General features: G+C 49.9%; 27 non-coding genes across 27 annotated transcripts; all 27 read left to right on the top strand.

The window, feature by feature from the left end:
- The first annotated feature begins 257 nt into the window (after positions 1 to 257).
- Positions 258 to 329, top strand: TRNAE-CUC (transfer RNA glutamic acid (anticodon CUC)). The gene has a single exon. It is a non-coding gene; the product is annotated as a tRNA-Glu (tRNA).
- Positions 330 to 1,030: 701 nt separating this feature from the next.
- Positions 1,031 to 1,102, top strand: TRNAE-CUC (transfer RNA glutamic acid (anticodon CUC)). The gene has a single exon. It is a non-coding gene; the product is annotated as a tRNA-Glu (tRNA).
- A 264-nt stretch (positions 1,103 to 1,366) lies between these two features.
- On the top strand, positions 1,367 to 1,438 carry TRNAE-CUC (transfer RNA glutamic acid (anticodon CUC)). The gene has a single exon. It is a non-coding gene; the product is annotated as a tRNA-Glu (tRNA).
- Positions 1,439 to 2,139: 701 nt separating this feature from the next.
- Positions 2,140 to 2,211, top strand: TRNAE-CUC (transfer RNA glutamic acid (anticodon CUC)). The gene has a single exon. It is a non-coding gene; the product is annotated as a tRNA-Glu (tRNA).
- Positions 2,212 to 2,475: 264 nt separating this feature from the next.
- Positions 2,476 to 2,547, top strand: TRNAE-CUC (transfer RNA glutamic acid (anticodon CUC)). Its single transcript has one exon. It is a non-coding gene; the product is annotated as a tRNA-Glu (tRNA).
- A 701-nt stretch (positions 2,548 to 3,248) lies between these two features.
- TRNAE-CUC (transfer RNA glutamic acid (anticodon CUC)) lies at positions 3,249 to 3,320 on the top strand. Its single transcript has one exon. It is a non-coding gene; the product is annotated as a tRNA-Glu (tRNA).
- Positions 3,321 to 3,584: 264 nt separating this feature from the next.
- TRNAE-CUC (transfer RNA glutamic acid (anticodon CUC)) lies at positions 3,585 to 3,656 on the top strand. Its single transcript has one exon. It is a non-coding gene; the product is annotated as a tRNA-Glu (tRNA).
- Positions 3,657 to 4,357: 701 nt separating this feature from the next.
- On the top strand, positions 4,358 to 4,429 carry TRNAE-CUC (transfer RNA glutamic acid (anticodon CUC)). Its single transcript has one exon. It is a non-coding gene; the product is annotated as a tRNA-Glu (tRNA).
- Positions 4,430 to 4,693: 264 nt separating this feature from the next.
- TRNAE-CUC (transfer RNA glutamic acid (anticodon CUC)) lies at positions 4,694 to 4,765 on the top strand. Its single transcript has one exon. It is a non-coding gene; the product is annotated as a tRNA-Glu (tRNA).
- A 701-nt stretch (positions 4,766 to 5,466) lies between these two features.
- On the top strand, positions 5,467 to 5,538 carry TRNAE-CUC (transfer RNA glutamic acid (anticodon CUC)). The gene has a single exon. It is a non-coding gene; the product is annotated as a tRNA-Glu (tRNA).
- A 264-nt stretch (positions 5,539 to 5,802) lies between these two features.
- TRNAE-CUC (transfer RNA glutamic acid (anticodon CUC)) lies at positions 5,803 to 5,874 on the top strand. Its single transcript has one exon. It is a non-coding gene; the product is annotated as a tRNA-Glu (tRNA).
- A 701-nt stretch (positions 5,875 to 6,575) lies between these two features.
- On the top strand, positions 6,576 to 6,647 carry TRNAE-CUC (transfer RNA glutamic acid (anticodon CUC)). The gene has a single exon. It is a non-coding gene; the product is annotated as a tRNA-Glu (tRNA).
- A 264-nt stretch (positions 6,648 to 6,911) lies between these two features.
- TRNAE-CUC (transfer RNA glutamic acid (anticodon CUC)) lies at positions 6,912 to 6,983 on the top strand. Its single transcript has one exon. It is a non-coding gene; the product is annotated as a tRNA-Glu (tRNA).
- A 701-nt stretch (positions 6,984 to 7,684) lies between these two features.
- TRNAE-CUC (transfer RNA glutamic acid (anticodon CUC)) lies at positions 7,685 to 7,757 on the top strand. The gene has a single exon. It is a non-coding gene; the product is annotated as a tRNA-Glu (tRNA).
- Positions 7,758 to 8,021: 264 nt separating this feature from the next.
- On the top strand, positions 8,022 to 8,093 carry TRNAE-CUC (transfer RNA glutamic acid (anticodon CUC)). Its single transcript has one exon. It is a non-coding gene; the product is annotated as a tRNA-Glu (tRNA).
- A 701-nt stretch (positions 8,094 to 8,794) lies between these two features.
- Positions 8,795 to 8,866, top strand: TRNAE-CUC (transfer RNA glutamic acid (anticodon CUC)). Its single transcript has one exon. It is a non-coding gene; the product is annotated as a tRNA-Glu (tRNA).
- A 264-nt stretch (positions 8,867 to 9,130) lies between these two features.
- On the top strand, positions 9,131 to 9,202 carry TRNAE-CUC (transfer RNA glutamic acid (anticodon CUC)). Its single transcript has one exon. It is a non-coding gene; the product is annotated as a tRNA-Glu (tRNA).
- Positions 9,203 to 9,903: 701 nt separating this feature from the next.
- On the top strand, positions 9,904 to 9,975 carry TRNAE-CUC (transfer RNA glutamic acid (anticodon CUC)). The gene has a single exon. It is a non-coding gene; the product is annotated as a tRNA-Glu (tRNA).
- Positions 9,976 to 10,239: 264 nt separating this feature from the next.
- On the top strand, positions 10,240 to 10,311 carry TRNAE-CUC (transfer RNA glutamic acid (anticodon CUC)). Its single transcript has one exon. It is a non-coding gene; the product is annotated as a tRNA-Glu (tRNA).
- Positions 10,312 to 11,012: 701 nt separating this feature from the next.
- Positions 11,013 to 11,084, top strand: TRNAE-CUC (transfer RNA glutamic acid (anticodon CUC)). The gene has a single exon. It is a non-coding gene; the product is annotated as a tRNA-Glu (tRNA).
- Positions 11,085 to 11,348: 264 nt separating this feature from the next.
- On the top strand, positions 11,349 to 11,420 carry TRNAE-CUC (transfer RNA glutamic acid (anticodon CUC)). Its single transcript has one exon. It is a non-coding gene; the product is annotated as a tRNA-Glu (tRNA).
- A 701-nt stretch (positions 11,421 to 12,121) lies between these two features.
- Positions 12,122 to 12,193, top strand: TRNAE-CUC (transfer RNA glutamic acid (anticodon CUC)). The gene has a single exon. It is a non-coding gene; the product is annotated as a tRNA-Glu (tRNA).
- Positions 12,194 to 12,457: 264 nt separating this feature from the next.
- On the top strand, positions 12,458 to 12,529 carry TRNAE-CUC (transfer RNA glutamic acid (anticodon CUC)). The gene has a single exon. It is a non-coding gene; the product is annotated as a tRNA-Glu (tRNA).
- A 701-nt stretch (positions 12,530 to 13,230) lies between these two features.
- On the top strand, positions 13,231 to 13,302 carry TRNAE-CUC (transfer RNA glutamic acid (anticodon CUC)). The gene has a single exon. It is a non-coding gene; the product is annotated as a tRNA-Glu (tRNA).
- A 264-nt stretch (positions 13,303 to 13,566) lies between these two features.
- On the top strand, positions 13,567 to 13,638 carry TRNAE-CUC (transfer RNA glutamic acid (anticodon CUC)). Its single transcript has one exon. It is a non-coding gene; the product is annotated as a tRNA-Glu (tRNA).
- Positions 13,639 to 14,676: 1,038 nt separating this feature from the next.
- Positions 14,677 to 14,748, top strand: TRNAE-CUC (transfer RNA glutamic acid (anticodon CUC)). Its single transcript has one exon. It is a non-coding gene; the product is annotated as a tRNA-Glu (tRNA).
- Positions 14,749 to 15,449: 701 nt separating this feature from the next.
- TRNAE-CUC (transfer RNA glutamic acid (anticodon CUC)) lies at positions 15,450 to 15,521 on the top strand. Its single transcript has one exon. It is a non-coding gene; the product is annotated as a tRNA-Glu (tRNA).
- The last annotated feature ends 156 nt before the right edge of the window (positions 15,522 to 15,677 follow it).

Raw genomic sequence — 15,677 nt, 5'->3', positions numbered from 1 at the left:
CTTTAATCCTCCCGGGTTGCTAAGCGACTCCGACGCTCGACTGCTCCTCGCCGCTACGCATAACCTTTGCTCCTTTTCTTAGCTGCCACAGCTTGTTGAGCTCTCTCGGACTCTTGTCCTACACATTGACGCCTCCCTTGCCGTAATTTTTAGAAAAGCCGCCATCCTTTTTTACTAGTGTACCGCCTTTCGACTTGGCTTTTCCACACCATTCTCAGTCAGTCCACCCATGGAGTGGGGAGAATGAGCACAACTTCTCCCTGGTGGTCTAGTGGCTAGGATTCGGCGCTCTCACCGCCGCGGCCCGGGTTCGATTCCCGGTCAGGGAAGCTTCGCGTTTGCTCTTTTTTTCAATCCCCTGAGATTGTGAAGCCACTCGGATGCTCGACTGTTCCTCGCCATTACGCTGTGCGTTCCAAAAAACCTTCCTGTGTTTCTTTGCCACCAGTTTTTTGAGCTTTTTAAGACTTTTTCTTGGATGATAAAGTGCTTATCCAGGCTTGGAAAAGCGTGGCTTCTTTCTTCAAAAAACAGCACCTCTCTTGCCCTCGGTTTGGGTGTGGTTTTGCAGCTGAGTTCCATTGAAGTGAATGGAGCTGAATTCTAATACCACACCCCACCTGGGGACGGGTGTGGTACTGTTTGTGCAAGAAAGTAGTTATCTTTTTTCTAATCCTGGATAACCCCTTTAGAGGGCTTATCCAGGCTCAGAAAAACATGGCCGCTTTCTTCCAGAAACTGCACCACTCTTCTTGTCCTCAGTTTGTTTGTGGTTTTGCATCCCACTTCCATTGGAGTGAAGGGAGCCGAATTGCCATTCCACACCCCACCTGGGAACAGGTGTGACGCTGTTTTTGCAAGAAAGTAGCTGCGCGTTTTCTTCTCCTGGATAACCCCTTTAACGCCTCTCTTGCTGTATTTTTTGTGAAATCTCTCAATTTTTATTTTCGAATATACCACCTTTCGACTTGACTTTTCAAGGGCATTCTCAGACAAGCTGCTGACGCTAGCCGCCAGCCCCCACGTCTTCTCCCTGGTGGTCTAGTGGCTAGGATTCGGCGCTCTCACCGCCGCGGCCCGGGTTCGATTCCCGGTCAGGGAAGTTTTACCTTTAATCCTCCCGGGTTGCTAAGCGACTCCGACGCTCGACTGCTCCTCGCCGCTACGCATAACCTTTGCTCCTTTTCTTAGCTGCCACAGCTTGTTGAGCTCTCTCGGACTCTTGTCCTACACATTGACGCCTCCCTTGCCGTAATTTTTAGAAAAGCCGCCATCCTTTTTTACTAGTGTACCGCCTTTCGACTTGGCTTTTCCACACCATTCTCAGTCAGTCCACCCATGGAGTGGGGAGAATGAGCACAACTTCTCCCTGGTGGTCTAGTGGCTAGGATTCGGCGCTCTCACCGCCGCGGCCCGGGTTCGATTCCCGGTCAGGGAAGCTTCGCGTTTGCTCTTTTTTTCAATCCCCTGAGATTGTGAAGCCACTCGGATGCTCGACTGTTCCTCGCCATTACGCTGTGCGTTCCAAAAAACCTTCCTGTGTTTCTTTGCCACCAGTTTTTTGAGCTTTTTAAGACTTTTTCTTGGATGATAAAGTGCTTATCCAGGCTTGGAAAAGCGTGGCTTCTTTCTTCAAAAAACAGCACCTCTCTTGCCCTCGGTTTGGGTGTGGTTTTGCAGCTGAGTTCCATTGAAGTGAATGGAGCTGAATTCTAATACCACACCCCACCTGGGGACGGGTGTGGTACTGTTTGTGCAAGAAAGTAGTTATCTTTTTTCTAATCCTGGATAACCCCTTTAGAGGGCTTATCCAGGCTCAGAAAAACATGGCCGCTTTCTTCCAGAAACTGCACCACTCTTCTTGTCCTCAGTTTGTTTGTGGTTTTGCATCCCACTTCCATTGGAGTGAAGGGAGCCGAATTGCCATTCCACACCCCACCTGGGAACAGGTGTGACGCTGTTTTTGCAAGAAAGTAGCTGCGCGTTTTCTTCTCCTGGATAACCCCTTTAACGCCTCTCTTGCTGTATTTTTTGTGAAATCTCTCAATTTTTATTTTCGAATATACCACCTTTCGACTTGACTTTTCAAGGGCATTCTCAGACAAGCTGCTGACGCTAGCCGCCAGCCCCCACGTCTTCTCCCTGGTGGTCTAGTGGCTAGGATTCGGCGCTCTCACCGCCGCGGCCCGGGTTCGATTCCCGGTCAGGGAAGTTTTACCTTTAATCCTCCCGGGTTGCTAAGCGACTCCGACGCTCGACTGCTCCTCGCCGCTACGCATAACCTTTGCTCCTTTTCTTAGCTGCCACAGCTTGTTGAGCTCTCTCGGACTCTTGTCCTACACATTGACGCCTCCCTTGCCGTAATTTTTAGAAAAGCCGCCATCCTTTTTTACTAGTGTACCGCCTTTCGACTTGGCTTTTCCACACCATTCTCAGTCAGTCCACCCATGGAGTGGGGAGAATGAGCACAACTTCTCCCTGGTGGTCTAGTGGCTAGGATTCGGCGCTCTCACCGCCGCGGCCCGGGTTCGATTCCCGGTCAGGGAAGCTTCGCGTTTGCTCTTTTTTTCAATCCCCTGAGATTGTGAAGCCACTCGGATGCTCGACTGTTCCTCGCCATTACGCTGTGCGTTCCAAAAAACCTTCCTGTGTTTCTTTGCCACCAGTTTTTTGAGCTTTTTAAGACTTTTTCTTGGATGATAAAGTGCTTATCCAGGCTTGGAAAAGCGTGGCTTCTTTCTTCAAAAAACAGCACCTCTCTTGCCCTCGGTTTGGGTGTGGTTTTGCAGCTGAGTTCCATTGAAGTGAATGGAGCTGAATTCTAATACCACACCCCACCTGGGGACGGGTGTGGTACTGTTTGTGCAAGAAAGTAGTTATCTTTTTTCTAATCCTGGATAACCCCTTTAGAGGGCTTATCCAGGCTCAGAAAAACATGGCCGCTTTCTTCCAGAAACTGCACCACTCTTCTTGTCCTCAGTTTGTTTGTGGTTTTGCATCCCACTTCCATTGGAGTGAAGGGAGCCGAATTGCCATTCCACACCCCACCTGGGAACAGGTGTGACGCTGTTTTTGCAAGAAAGTAGCTGCGCGTTTTCTTCTCCTGGATAACCCCTTTAACGCCTCTCTTGCTGTATTTTTTGTGAAATCTCTCAATTTTTATTTTCGAATATACCACCTTTCGACTTGACTTTTCAAGGGCATTCTCAGACAAGCTGCTGACGCTAGCCGCCAGCCCCCACGTCTTCTCCCTGGTGGTCTAGTGGCTAGGATTCGGCGCTCTCACCGCCGCGGCCCGGGTTCGATTCCCGGTCAGGGAAGTTTTACCTTTAATCCTCCCGGGTTGCTAAGCGACTCCGACGCTCGACTGCTCCTCGCCGCTACGCATAACCTTTGCTCCTTTTCTTAGCTGCCACAGCTTGTTGAGCTCTCTCGGACTCTTGTCCTACACATTGACGCCTCCCTTGCCGTAATTTTTAGAAAAGCCGCCATCCTTTTTTACTAGTGTACCGCCTTTCGACTTGGCTTTTCCACACCATTCTCAGTCAGTCCACCCATGGAGTGGGGAGAATGAGCACAACTTCTCCCTGGTGGTCTAGTGGCTAGGATTCGGCGCTCTCACCGCCGCGGCCCGGGTTCGATTCCCGGTCAGGGAAGCTTCGCGTTTGCTCTTTTTTTCAATCCCCTGAGATTGTGAAGCCACTCGGATGCTCGACTGTTCCTCGCCATTACGCTGTGCGTTCCAAAAAACCTTCCTGTGTTTCTTTGCCACCAGTTTTTTGAGCTTTTTAAGACTTTTTCTTGGATGATAAAGTGCTTATCCAGGCTTGGAAAAGCGTGGCTTCTTTCTTCAAAAAACAGCACCTCTCTTGCCCTCGGTTTGGGTGTGGTTTTGCAGCTGAGTTCCATTGAAGTGAATGGAGCTGAATTCTAATACCACACCCCACCTGGGGACGGGTGTGGTACTGTTTGTGCAAGAAAGTAGTTATCTTTTTTCTAATCCTGGATAACCCCTTTAGAGGGCTTATCCAGGCTCAGAAAAACATGGCCGCTTTCTTCCAGAAACTGCACCACTCTTCTTGTCCTCAGTTTGTTTGTGGTTTTGCATCCCACTTCCATTGGAGTGAAGGGAGCCGAATTGCCATTCCACACCCCACCTGGGAACAGGTGTGACGCTGTTTTTGCAAGAAAGTAGCTGCGCGTTTTCTTCTCCTGGATAACCCCTTTAACGCCTCTCTTGCTGTATTTTTTGTGAAATCTCTCAATTTTTATTTTCGAATATACCACCTTTCGACTTGACTTTTCAAGGGCATTCTCAGACAAGCTGCTGACGCTAGCCGCCAGCCCCCACGTCTTCTCCCTGGTGGTCTAGTGGCTAGGATTCGGCGCTCTCACCGCCGCGGCCCGGGTTCGATTCCCGGTCAGGGAAGTTTTACCTTTAATCCTCCCGGGTTGCTAAGCGACTCCGACGCTCGACTGCTCCTCGCCGCTACGCATAACCTTTGCTCCTTTTCTTAGCTGCCACAGCTTGTTGAGCTCTCTCGGACTCTTGTCCTACACATTGACGCCTCCCTTGCCGTAATTTTTAGAAAAGCCGCCATCCTTTTTTACTAGTGTACCGCCTTTCGACTTGGCTTTTCCACACCATTCTCAGTCAGTCCACCCATGGAGTGGGGAGAATGAGCACAACTTCTCCCTGGTGGTCTAGTGGCTAGGATTCGGCGCTCTCACCGCCGCGGCCCGGGTTCGATTCCCGGTCAGGGAAGCTTCGCGTTTGCTCTTTTTTTCAATCCCCTGAGATTGTGAAGCCACTCGGATGCTCGACTGTTCCTCGCCATTACGCTGTGCGTTCCAAAAAACCTTCCTGTGTTTCTTTGCCACCAGTTTTTTGAGCTTTTTAAGACTTTTTCTTGGATGATAAAGTGCTTATCCAGGCTTGGAAAAGCGTGGCTTCTTTCTTCAAAAAACAGCACCTCTCTTGCCCTCGGTTTGGGTGTGGTTTTGCAGCTGAGTTCCATTGAAGTGAATGGAGCTGAATTCTAATACCACACCCCACCTGGGGACGGGTGTGGTACTGTTTGTGCAAGAAAGTAGTTATCTTTTTTCTAATCCTGGATAACCCCTTTAGAGGGCTTATCCAGGCTCAGAAAAACATGGCCGCTTTCTTCCAGAAACTGCACCACTCTTCTTGTCCTCAGTTTGTTTGTGGTTTTGCATCCCACTTCCATTGGAGTGAAGGGAGCCGAATTGCCATTCCACACCCCACCTGGGAACAGGTGTGACGCTGTTTTTGCAAGAAAGTAGCTGCGCGTTTTCTTCTCCTGGATAACCCCTTTAACGCCTCTCTTGCTGTATTTTTTGTGAAATCTCTCAATTTTTATTTTCGAATATACCACCTTTCGACTTGACTTTTCAAGGGCATTCTCAGACAAGCTGCTGACGCTAGCCGCCAGCCCCCACGTCTTCTCCCTGGTGGTCTAGTGGCTAGGATTCGGCGCTCTCACCGCCGCGGCCCGGGTTCGATTCCCGGTCAGGGAAGTTTTACCTTTAATCCTCCCGGGTTGCTAAGCGACTCCGACGCTCGACTGCTCCTCGCCGCTACGCATAACCTTTGCTCCTTTTCTTAGCTGCCACAGCTTGTTGAGCTCTCTCGGACTCTTGTCCTACACATTGACGCCTCCCTTGCCGTAATTTTTAGAAAAGCCGCCATCCTTTTTTACTAGTGTACCGCCTTTCGACTTGGCTTTTCCACACCATTCTCAGTCAGTCCACCCATGGAGTGGGGAGAATGAGCACAACTTCTCCCTGGTGGTCTAGTGGCTAGGATTCGGCGCTCTCACCGCCGCGGCCCGGGTTCGATTCCCGGTCAGGGAAGCTTCGCGTTTGCTCTTTTTTTCAATCCCCTGAGATTGTGAAGCCACTCGGATGCTCGACTGTTCCTCGCCATTACGCTGTGCGTTCCAAAAAACCTTCCTGTGTTTCTTTGCCACCAGTTTTTTGAGCTTTTTAAGACTTTTTCTTGGATGATAAAGTGCTTATCCAGGCTTGGAAAAGCGTGGCTTCTTTCTTCAAAAAACAGCACCTCTCTTGCCCTCGGTTTGGGTGTGGTTTTGCAGCTGAGTTCCATTGAAGTGAATGGAGCTGAATTCTAATACCACACCCCACCTGGGGACGGGTGTGGTACTGTTTGTGCAAGAAAGTAGTTATCTTTTTTCTAATCCTGGATAACCCCTTTAGAGGGCTTATCCAGGCTCAGAAAAACATGGCCGCTTTCTTCCAGAAACTGCACCACTCTTCTTGTCCTCAGTTTGTTTGTGGTTTTGCATCCCACTTCCATTGGAGTGAAGGGAGCCGAATTGCCATTCCACACCCCACCTGGGAACAGGTGTGACGCTGTTTTTGCAAGAAAGTAGCTGCGCGTTTTCTTCTCCTGGATAACCCCTTTAACGCCTCTCTTGCTGTATTTTTTGTGAAATCTCTCAATTTTTATTTTCGAATATACCACCTTTCGACTTGACTTTTCAAGGGCATTCTCAGACAAGCTGCTGACGCTAGCCGCCAGCCCCCACGTCTTCTCCCTGGTGGTCTAGTGGCTAGGATTCGGCGCTCTCACCGCCGCGGCCCGGGTTCGATTCCCGGTCAGGGAAGTTTTACCTTTAATCCTCCCGGGTTGCTAAGCGACTCCGACGCTCGACTGCTCCTCGCCGCTACGCATAACCTTTGCTCCTTTTCTTAGCTGCCACAGCTTGTTGAGCTCTCTCGGACTCTTGTCCTACACATTGACGCCTCCCTTGCCGTAATTTTTAGAAAAGCCGCCATCCTTTTTTACTAGTGTACCGCCTTTCGACTTGGCTTTTCCACACCATTCTCAGTCAGTCCACCCATGGAGTGGGGAGAATGAGCACAACTTCTCCCTGGTGGTCTAGTGGCTAGGATTCGGCGCTCTCACCGCCGCGGCCCGGGTTCGATTCCCGGTCAGGGAAGCTTCGCGTTTGCTCTTTTTTTCAATCCCCTGAGATTGTGAAGCCACTCGGATGCTCGACTGTTCCTCGCCATTACGCTGTGCGTTCCAAAAAACCTTCCTGTGTTTCTTTGCCACCAGTTTTTTGAGCTTTTTAAGACTTTTTCTTGGATGATAAAGTGCTTATCCAGGCTTGGAAAAGCGTGGCTTCTTTCTTCAAAAAACAGCACCTCTCTTGCCCTCGGTTTGGGTGTGGTTTTGCAGCTGAGTTCCATTGAAGTGAATGGAGCTGAATTCTAATACCACACCCCACCTGGGGACGGGTGTGGTACTGTTTGTGCAAGAAAGTAGTTATCTTTTTTCTAATCCTGGATAACCCCTTTAGAGGGCTTATCCAGGCTCAGAAAAACATGGCCGCTTTCTTCCAGAAACTGCACCACTCTTCTTGTCCTCAGTTTGTTTGTGGTTTTGCATCCCACTTCCATTGGAGTGAAGGGAGCCGAATTGCCATTCCACACCCCACCTGGGAACAGGTGTGACGCTGTTTTTGCAAGAAAGTAGCTGCGCGTTTTCTTCTCCTGGATAACCCCTTTAACGCCTCTCTTGCTGTATTTTTTGTGAAATCTCTCAATTTTTATTTTCGAATATACCACCTTTCGACTTGACTTTTCAAGGGCATTCTCAGACAAGCTGCTGACGCTAGCCGCCAGCCCCCACGTCTTCTCCCTGGTGGTCTAAGTGGCTAGGATTCGGCGCTCTCACCGCCGCGGCCCGGGTTCGATTCCCGGTCAGGGAAGTTTTACCTTTAATCCTCCCGGGTTGCTAAGCGACTCCGACGCTCGACTGCTCCTCGCCGCTACGCATAACCTTTGCTCCTTTTCTTAGCTGCCACAGCTTGTTGAGCTCTCTCGGACTCTTGTCCTACACATTGACGCCTCCCTTGCCGTAATTTTTAGAAAAGCCGCCATCCTTTTTTACTAGTGTACCGCCTTTCGACTTGGCTTTTCCACACCATTCTCAGTCAGTCCACCCATGGAGTGGGGAGAATGAGCACAACTTCTCCCTGGTGGTCTAGTGGCTAGGATTCGGCGCTCTCACCGCCGCGGCCCGGGTTCGATTCCCGGTCAGGGAAGCTTCGCGTTTGCTCTTTTTTTCAATCCCCGGAGATTGTGAAGCCACTCGGATGCTCGACTGTTCCTCGCCATTACGCTGTGCGTTCCAAAAAACCTTCCTGTGTTTCTTTGCCACCAGTTTTTTGAGCTTTTTAAGACTTTTTCTTGGATGATAAAGTGCTTATCCAGGCTTGGAAAAGCGTGGCTTCTTTCTTCAAAAAACAGCACCTCTCTTGCCCTCGGTTTGGGTGTGGTTTTGCAGCTGAGTTCCATTGAAGTGAATGGAGCTGAATTCTAATACCACACCCCACCTGGGGACGGGTGTGGTACTGTTTGTGCAAGAAAGTAGTTATCTTTTTTCTAATCCTGGATAACCCCTTTAGAGGGCTTATCCAGGCTCAGAAAAACATGGCCGCTTTCTTCCAGAAACTGCACCACTCTTCTTGTCCTCAGTTTGTTTGTGGTTTTGCATCCCACTTCCATTGGAGTGAAGGGAGCCGAATTGCCATTCCACACCCCACCTGGGAACAGGTGTGACGCTGTTTTTGCAAGAAAGTAGCTGCGCGTTTTCTTCTCCTGGATAACCCCTTTAACGCCTCTCTTGCTGTATTTTTTGTGAAATCTCTCAATTTTTATTTTCGAATATACCACCTTTCGACTTGACTTTTCAAGGGCATTCTCAGACAAGCTGCTGACGCTAGCCGCCAGCCCCCACGTCTTCTCCCTGGTGGTCTAGTGGCTAGGATTCGGCGCTCTCACCGCCGCGGCCCGGGTTCGATTCCCGGTCAGGGAAGTTTTACCTTTAATCCTCCCGGGTTGCTAAGCGACTCCGACGCTCGACTGCTCCTCGCCGCTACGCATAACCTTTGCTCCTTTTCTTAGCTGCCACAGCTTGTTGAGCTCTCTCGGACTCTTGTCCTACACATTGACGCCTCCCTTGCCGTAATTTTTAGAAAAGCCGCCATCCTTTTTTACTAGTGTACCGCCTTTCGACTTGGCTTTTCCACACCATTCTCAGTCAGTCCACCCATGGAGTGGGGAGAATGAGCACAACTTCTCCCTGGTGGTCTAGTGGCTAGGATTCGGCGCTCTCACCGCCGCGGCCCGGGTTCGATTCCCGGTCAGGGAAGCTTCGCGTTTGCTCTTTTTTTCAATCCCCTGAGATTGTGAAGCCACTCGGATGCTCGACTGTTCCTCGCCATTACGCTGTGCGTTCCAAAAAACCTTCCTGTGTTTCTTTGCCACCAGTTTTTTGAGCTTTTTAAGACTTTTTCTTGGATGATAAAGTGCTTATCCAGGCTTGGAAAAGCGTGGCTTCTTTCTTCAAAAAACAGCACCTCTCTTGCCCTCGGTTTGGGTGTGGTTTTGCAGCTGAGTTCCATTGAAGTGAATGGAGCTGAATTCTAATACCACACCCCACCTGGGGACGGGTGTGGTACTGTTTGTGCAAGAAAGTAGTTATCTTTTTTCTAATCCTGGATAACCCCTTTAGAGGGCTTATCCAGGCTCAGAAAAACATGGCCGCTTTCTTCCAGAAACTGCACCACTCTTCTTGTCCTCAGTTTGTTTGTGGTTTTGCATCCCACTTCCATTGGAGTGAAGGGAGCCGAATTGCCATTCCACACCCCACCTGGGAACAGGTGTGACGCTGTTTTTGCAAGAAAGTAGCTGCGCGTTTTCTTCTCCTGGATAACCCCTTTAACGCCTCTCTTGCTGTATTTTTTGTGAAATCTCTCAATTTTTATTTTCGAATATACCACCTTTCGACTTGACTTTTCAAGGGCATTCTCAGACAAGCTGCTGACGCTAGCCGCCAGCCCCCACGTCTTCTCCCTGGTGGTCTAGTGGCTAGGATTCGGCGCTCTCACCGCCGCGGCCCGGGTTCGATTCCCGGTCAGGGAAGTTTTACCTTTAATCCTCCCGGGTTGCTAAGCGACTCCGACGCTCGACTGCTCCTCGCCGCTACGCATAACCTTTGCTCCTTTTCTTAGCTGCCACAGCTTGTTGAGCTCTCTCGGACTCTTGTCCTACACATTGACGCCTCCCTTGCCGTAATTTTTAGAAAAGCCGCCATCCTTTTTTACTAGTGTACCGCCTTTCGACTTGGCTTTTCCACACCATTCTCAGTCAGTCCACCCATGGAGTGGGGAGAATGAGCACAACTTCTCCCTGGTGGTCTAGTGGCTAGGATTCGGCGCTCTCACCGCCGCGGCCCGGGTTCGATTCCCGGTCAGGGAAGCTTCGCGTTTGCTCTTTTTTTCAATCCCCTGAGATTGTGAAGCCACTCGGATGCTCGACTGTTCCTCGCCATTACGCTGTGCGTTCCAAAAAACCTTCCTGTGTTTCTTTGCCACCAGTTTTTTGAGCTTTTTAAGACTTTTTCTTGGATGATAAAGTGCTTATCCAGGCTTGGAAAAGCGTGGCTTCTTTCTTCAAAAAACAGCACCTCTCTTGCCCTCGGTTTGGGTGTGGTTTTGCAGCTGAGTTCCATTGAAGTGAATGGAGCTGAATTCTAATACCACACCCCACCTGGGGACGGGTGTGGTACTGTTTGTGCAAGAAAGTAGTTATCTTTTTTCTAATCCTGGATAACCCCTTTAGAGGGCTTATCCAGGCTCAGAAAAACATGGCCGCTTTCTTCCAGAAACTGCACCACTCTTCTTGTCCTCAGTTTGTTTGTGGTTTTGCATCCCACTTCCATTGGAGTGAAGGGAGCCGAATTGCCATTCCACACCCCACCTGGGAACAGGTGTGACGCTGTTTTTGCAAGAAAGTAGCTGCGCGTTTTCTTCTCCTGGATAACCCCTTTAACGCCTCTCTTGCTGTATTTTTTGTGAAATCTCTCAATTTTTATTTTCGAATATACCACCTTTCGACTTGACTTTTCAAGGGCATTCTCAGACAAGCTGCTGACGCTAGCCGCCAGCCCCCACGTCTTCTCCCTGGTGGTCTAGTGGCTAGGATTCGGCGCTCTCACCGCCGCGGCCCGGGTTCGATTCCCGGTCAGGGAAGTTTTACCTTTAATCCTCCCGGGTTGCTAAGCGACTCCGACGCTCGACTGCTCCTCGCCGCTACGCATAACCTTTGCTCCTTTTCTTAGCTGCCACAGCTTGTTGAGCTCTCTCGGACTCTTGTCCTACACATTGACGCCTCCCTTGCCGTAATTTTTAGAAAAGCCGCCATCCTTTTTTACTAGTGTACCGCCTTTCGACTTGGCTTTTCCACACCATTCTCAGTCAGTCCACCCATGGAGTGGGGAGAATGAGCACAACTTCTCCCTGGTGGTCTAGTGGCTAGGATTCGGCGCTCTCACCGCCGCGGCCCGGGTTCGATTCCCGGTCAGGGAAGCTTCGCGTTTGCTCTTTTTTTCAATCCCCTGAGATTGTGAAGCCACTCGGATGCTCGACTGTTCCTCGCCATTACGCTGTGCGTTCCAAAAAACCTTCCTGTGTTTCTTTGCCACCAGTTTTTTGAGCTTTTTAAGACTTTTTCTTGGATGATAAAGTGCTTATCCAGGCTTGGAAAAGCGTGGCTTCTTTCTTCAAAAAACAGCACCTCTCTTGCCCTCGGTTTGGGTGTGGTTTTGCAGCTGAGTTCCATTGAAGTGAATGGAGCTGAATTCTAATACCACACCCCACCTGGGGACGGGTGTGGTACTGTTTGTGCAAGAAAGTAGTTATCTTTTTTCTAATCCTGGATAACCCCTTTAGAGGGCTTATCCAGGCTCAGAAAAACATGGCCGCTTTCTTCCAGAAACTGCACCACTCTTCTTGTCCTCAGTTTGTTTGTGGTTTTGCATCCCACTTCCATTGGAGTGAAGGGAGCCGAATTGCCATTCCACACCCCACCTGGGAACAGGTGTGACGCTGTTTTTGCAAGAAAGTAGCTGCGCGTTTTCTTCTCCTGGATAACCCCTTTAACGCCTCTCTTGCTGTATTTTTTGTGAAATCTCTCAATTTTTATTTTCGAATATACCACCTTTCGACTTGACTTTTCAAGGGCATTCTCAGACAAGCTGCTGACGCTAGCCGCCAGCCCCCACGTCTTCTCCCTGGTGGTCTAGTGGCTAGGATTCGGCGCTCTCACCGCCGCGGCCCGGGTTCGATTCCCGGTCAGGGAAGTTTTACCTTTAATCCTCCCGGGTTGCTAAGCGACTCCGACGCTCGACTGCTCCTCGCCGCTACGCATAACCTTTGCTCCTTTTCTTAGCTGCCACAGCTTGTTGAGCTCTCTCGGACTCTTGTCCTACACATTGACGCCTCCCTTGCCGTAATTTTTAGAAAAGCCGCCATCCTTTTTTACTAGTGTACCGCCTTTCGACTTGGCTTTTCCACACCATTCTCAGTCAGTCCACCCATGGAGTGGGGAGAATGAGCACAACTTCTCCCTGGTGGTCTAGTGGCTAGGATTCGGCGCTCTCACCGCCGCGGCCCGGGTTCGATTCCCGGTCAGGGAAGCTTCGCGTTTGCTCTTTTTTTCAATCCCCTGAGATTGTGAAGCCACTCGGATGCTCGACTGTTCCTCGCCATTACGCTGTGCGTTCCAAAAAACCTTCCTGTGTTTCTTTGCCACCAGTTTTTTGAGCTTTTTAAGACTTTTTCTTGGATGATAAAGTGCTTATCCAGGCTTGGAAAAGCGTGGCTTCTTTCTTCAAAAAACAGCACCTCTCTTGCCCTCGGTTTGGGTGTGGTTTTGCAGCTGAGTTCCATTGAAGTGAATGGAGCTGAATTCTAATACCACACCCCACCTGGGGACGGGTGTGGTACTGTTTGTGCAAGAAAGTAGTTATCTTTTTTCTAATCCTGGATAACCCCTTTAGAGGGCTTATCCAGGCTCAGAAAAACATGGCCGCTTTCTTCCAGAAACTGCACCACTCTTCTTGTCCTCAGTTTGTTTGTGGTTTTGCATCCCACTTCCATTGGAGTGAAGGGAGCCGAATTGCCATTCCACACCCCACCTGGGAACAGGTGTGACGCTGTTTTTGCAAGAAAGTAGCTGCGCGTTTTCTTCTCCTGGATAACCCCTTTAACGCCTCTCTTGCTGTATTTTTTGTGAAATCTCTCAATTTTTATTTTCGAATATACCACCTTTCGACTTGACTTTTCAAGGGCATTCTCAGACAAGCTGCTGACGCTAGCCGCCAGCCCCCACGTCTTCTCCCTGGTGGTCTAGTGGCTAGGATTCGGCGCTCTCACCGCCGCGGCCCGGGTTCGATTCCCGGTCAGGGAAGTTTTACCTTTAATCCTCCCGGGTTGCTAAGCGACTCCGACGCTCGACTGCTCCTCGCCGCTACGCATAACCTTTGCTCCTTTTCTTAGCTGCCACAGCTTGTTGAGCTCTCTCGGACTCTTGTCCTACACATTGACGCCTCCCTTGCCGTAATTTTTAGAAAAGCCGCCATCCTTTTTTACTAGTGTACCGCCTTTCGACTTGGCTTTTCCACACCATTCTCAGTCAGTCCACCCATGGAGTGGGGAGAATGAGCACAACTTCTCCCTGGTGGTCTAGTGGCTAGGATTCGGCGCTCTCACCGCCGCGGCCCGGGTTCGATTCCCGGTCAGGGAAGCTTCGCGTTTGCTCTTTTTTTTCAATCCCCTGAGATTGTGAAGCCACTCGGATGCTCGACTGTTCCTCGCCATTACGCTGTGCGTTCCAAAAAACCTTCCTGTGTTTCTTTGCCACCAGTTTTTTGAGCTTTTTAAGACTTTTTCTTGGATGATAAAGTGCTTATCCAGGCTTGGAAAAGCGTGGCTTCTTTCTTCAAAAAACAGCACCTCTCTTGCCCTCGGTTTGGGTGTGGTTTTGCAGCTGAGTTCCATTGAAGTGAATGGAGCTGAATTCTAATACCACACCCCACCTGGGGACGGGTGTGGTACTGTTTGTGCAAGAAAGTAGTTATCTTTTTTCTAATCCTGGATAACCCCTTTAGAGGGCTTATCCAGGCTCAGAAAAACATGGCCGCTTTCTTCCAGAAACTGCACCACTCTTCTTGTCCTCAGTTTGTTTGTGGTTTTGCATCCCACTTCCATTGGAGTGAAGGGAGCCGAATTGCCATTCCACACCCCACCTGGGAACAGGTGTGACGCTGTTTTTGCAAGAAAGTAGCTGCGCGTTTTCTTCTCCTGGATAACCCCTTTAACGCCTCTCTTGCTGTATTTTTTGTGAAATCTCTCAATTTTTATTTTCGAATATACCACCTTTCGACTTGACTTTTCAAGGGCATTCTCAGACAAGCTGCTGACGCTAGCCGCCAGCCCCCACGTCTTCTCCCTGGTGGTCAAGTGGCTAGGATTCGGCGCTCTCACCGCCGCGGCCCGGGTTCGATTCCCGGTCAGGGAAGTTTTACCTTTAATCCTCCCGGGTTGCTAAGCGACTCCGACGCTCGACTGCTCCTCGCCGCTACGCATAACCTTTGCTCCTTTTCTTAGCTGCCACAGCTTGTTGAGCTCTCTCGGACTCTTGTCCTACACATTGACGCCTCCCTTGCCGTAATTTTTAGAAAAGCCGCCATCCTTTTTTACTAGTGTACCGCCTTTTGACTTGGCTTTTCCACACCATTCTCAGTCAGTCCACCCATGGAGTGGGGAAAACGAGCACAACTTCTCCCTGGTGGTCTAGTGGCTAGGATTCGGCGCTCTCACCGCCGCGGCCCGGGTTCGATTCCCGGTCAGGGAAGCTTCGCGTTTGCTCTTTTTTTCAATCCCCGGAGATTGTGAAGCCACTCGGATGCTCGAATGTTCCTCGCCATTACGCTGTGCGTTCCAAAAAACCTTCCTGTGTTTCTTTGCCACCAGTTTTTTGAGCTTTTTAAGACTTTTTCTTGGATGATAAAGTGCTTATCCAGGCTTGGAAAAGCGTGGCTTCTTTCTTCAAAAAACAGCACCTCTCTTGCCCTCGGTTTGGGTGTGGTTTTGCAGCTGAGTTCCATTGAAGTGAATGGAGCTGAATTCTAATACCACACCCCACCTGGGGACGGGTGTGGTACTGTTTGTGCAAGAAAGTAGTTATCTTTTTTCTAATCCTGGATAACCCCTTTAGAGGGCTTATCCAGGCTCAGAAAAACATGGCCGCTTTCTTCCAGAAACTGCACCACTCTTCTTGTCCTCAGTTTGTTTGTGGTTTTGCATCCCACTTCCATTGGAGTGAAGGGAGCCGAATTGCCATTCCACACCCCACCTGGGAACAGGTGTGACGCTGTTTTTGCAAGAAAGTAGCTGCGCGTTTTCTTCTCCTGGATAACCCCTTTAACGCCTCTCTTGCTGTATTTTTTGTGAAATCTCTCAATTTTTATTTTCGAATATACCACCTTTCGACTTGACTTTTCAAGGGCATTCTCAGACAAGCTGCTGACGCTAGCCGCCAGCCCCCACGTCTTCTCCCTGGTGGTCTAGTGGCTAGGATTCGGCGCTCTCACCGCCGCGGCCCGGGTTCGATTCCCGGTCAGGGAAACTTCGCGTTTGCTCTTTTTTTCAATCCCCTGAGATTGTGAAGCCACTCGGATGCTCGACTGTTCCTCGCCATTACGCTGTGCGTTCCAAAAAACCTTCCTGTGTTTCTTTGCCACCAGTTTTTTGAGCTTTTTAAGACTTTTTCTTGGATGATAA

This window comes from Dendropsophus ebraccatus, unplaced genomic scaffold (genome assembly GCF_027789765.1).
Source record: "Dendropsophus ebraccatus isolate aDenEbr1 unplaced genomic scaffold, aDenEbr1.pat pat_scaffold_672_ctg1, whole genome shotgun sequence".
Taxonomy (NCBI): Eukaryota; Metazoa; Chordata; class Amphibia; order Anura; family Hylidae; genus Dendropsophus; species Dendropsophus ebraccatus.
Note: the sequence above shows the minus strand (reverse complement) of the source record. Positions and strands in the feature narration are given on the sequence as shown.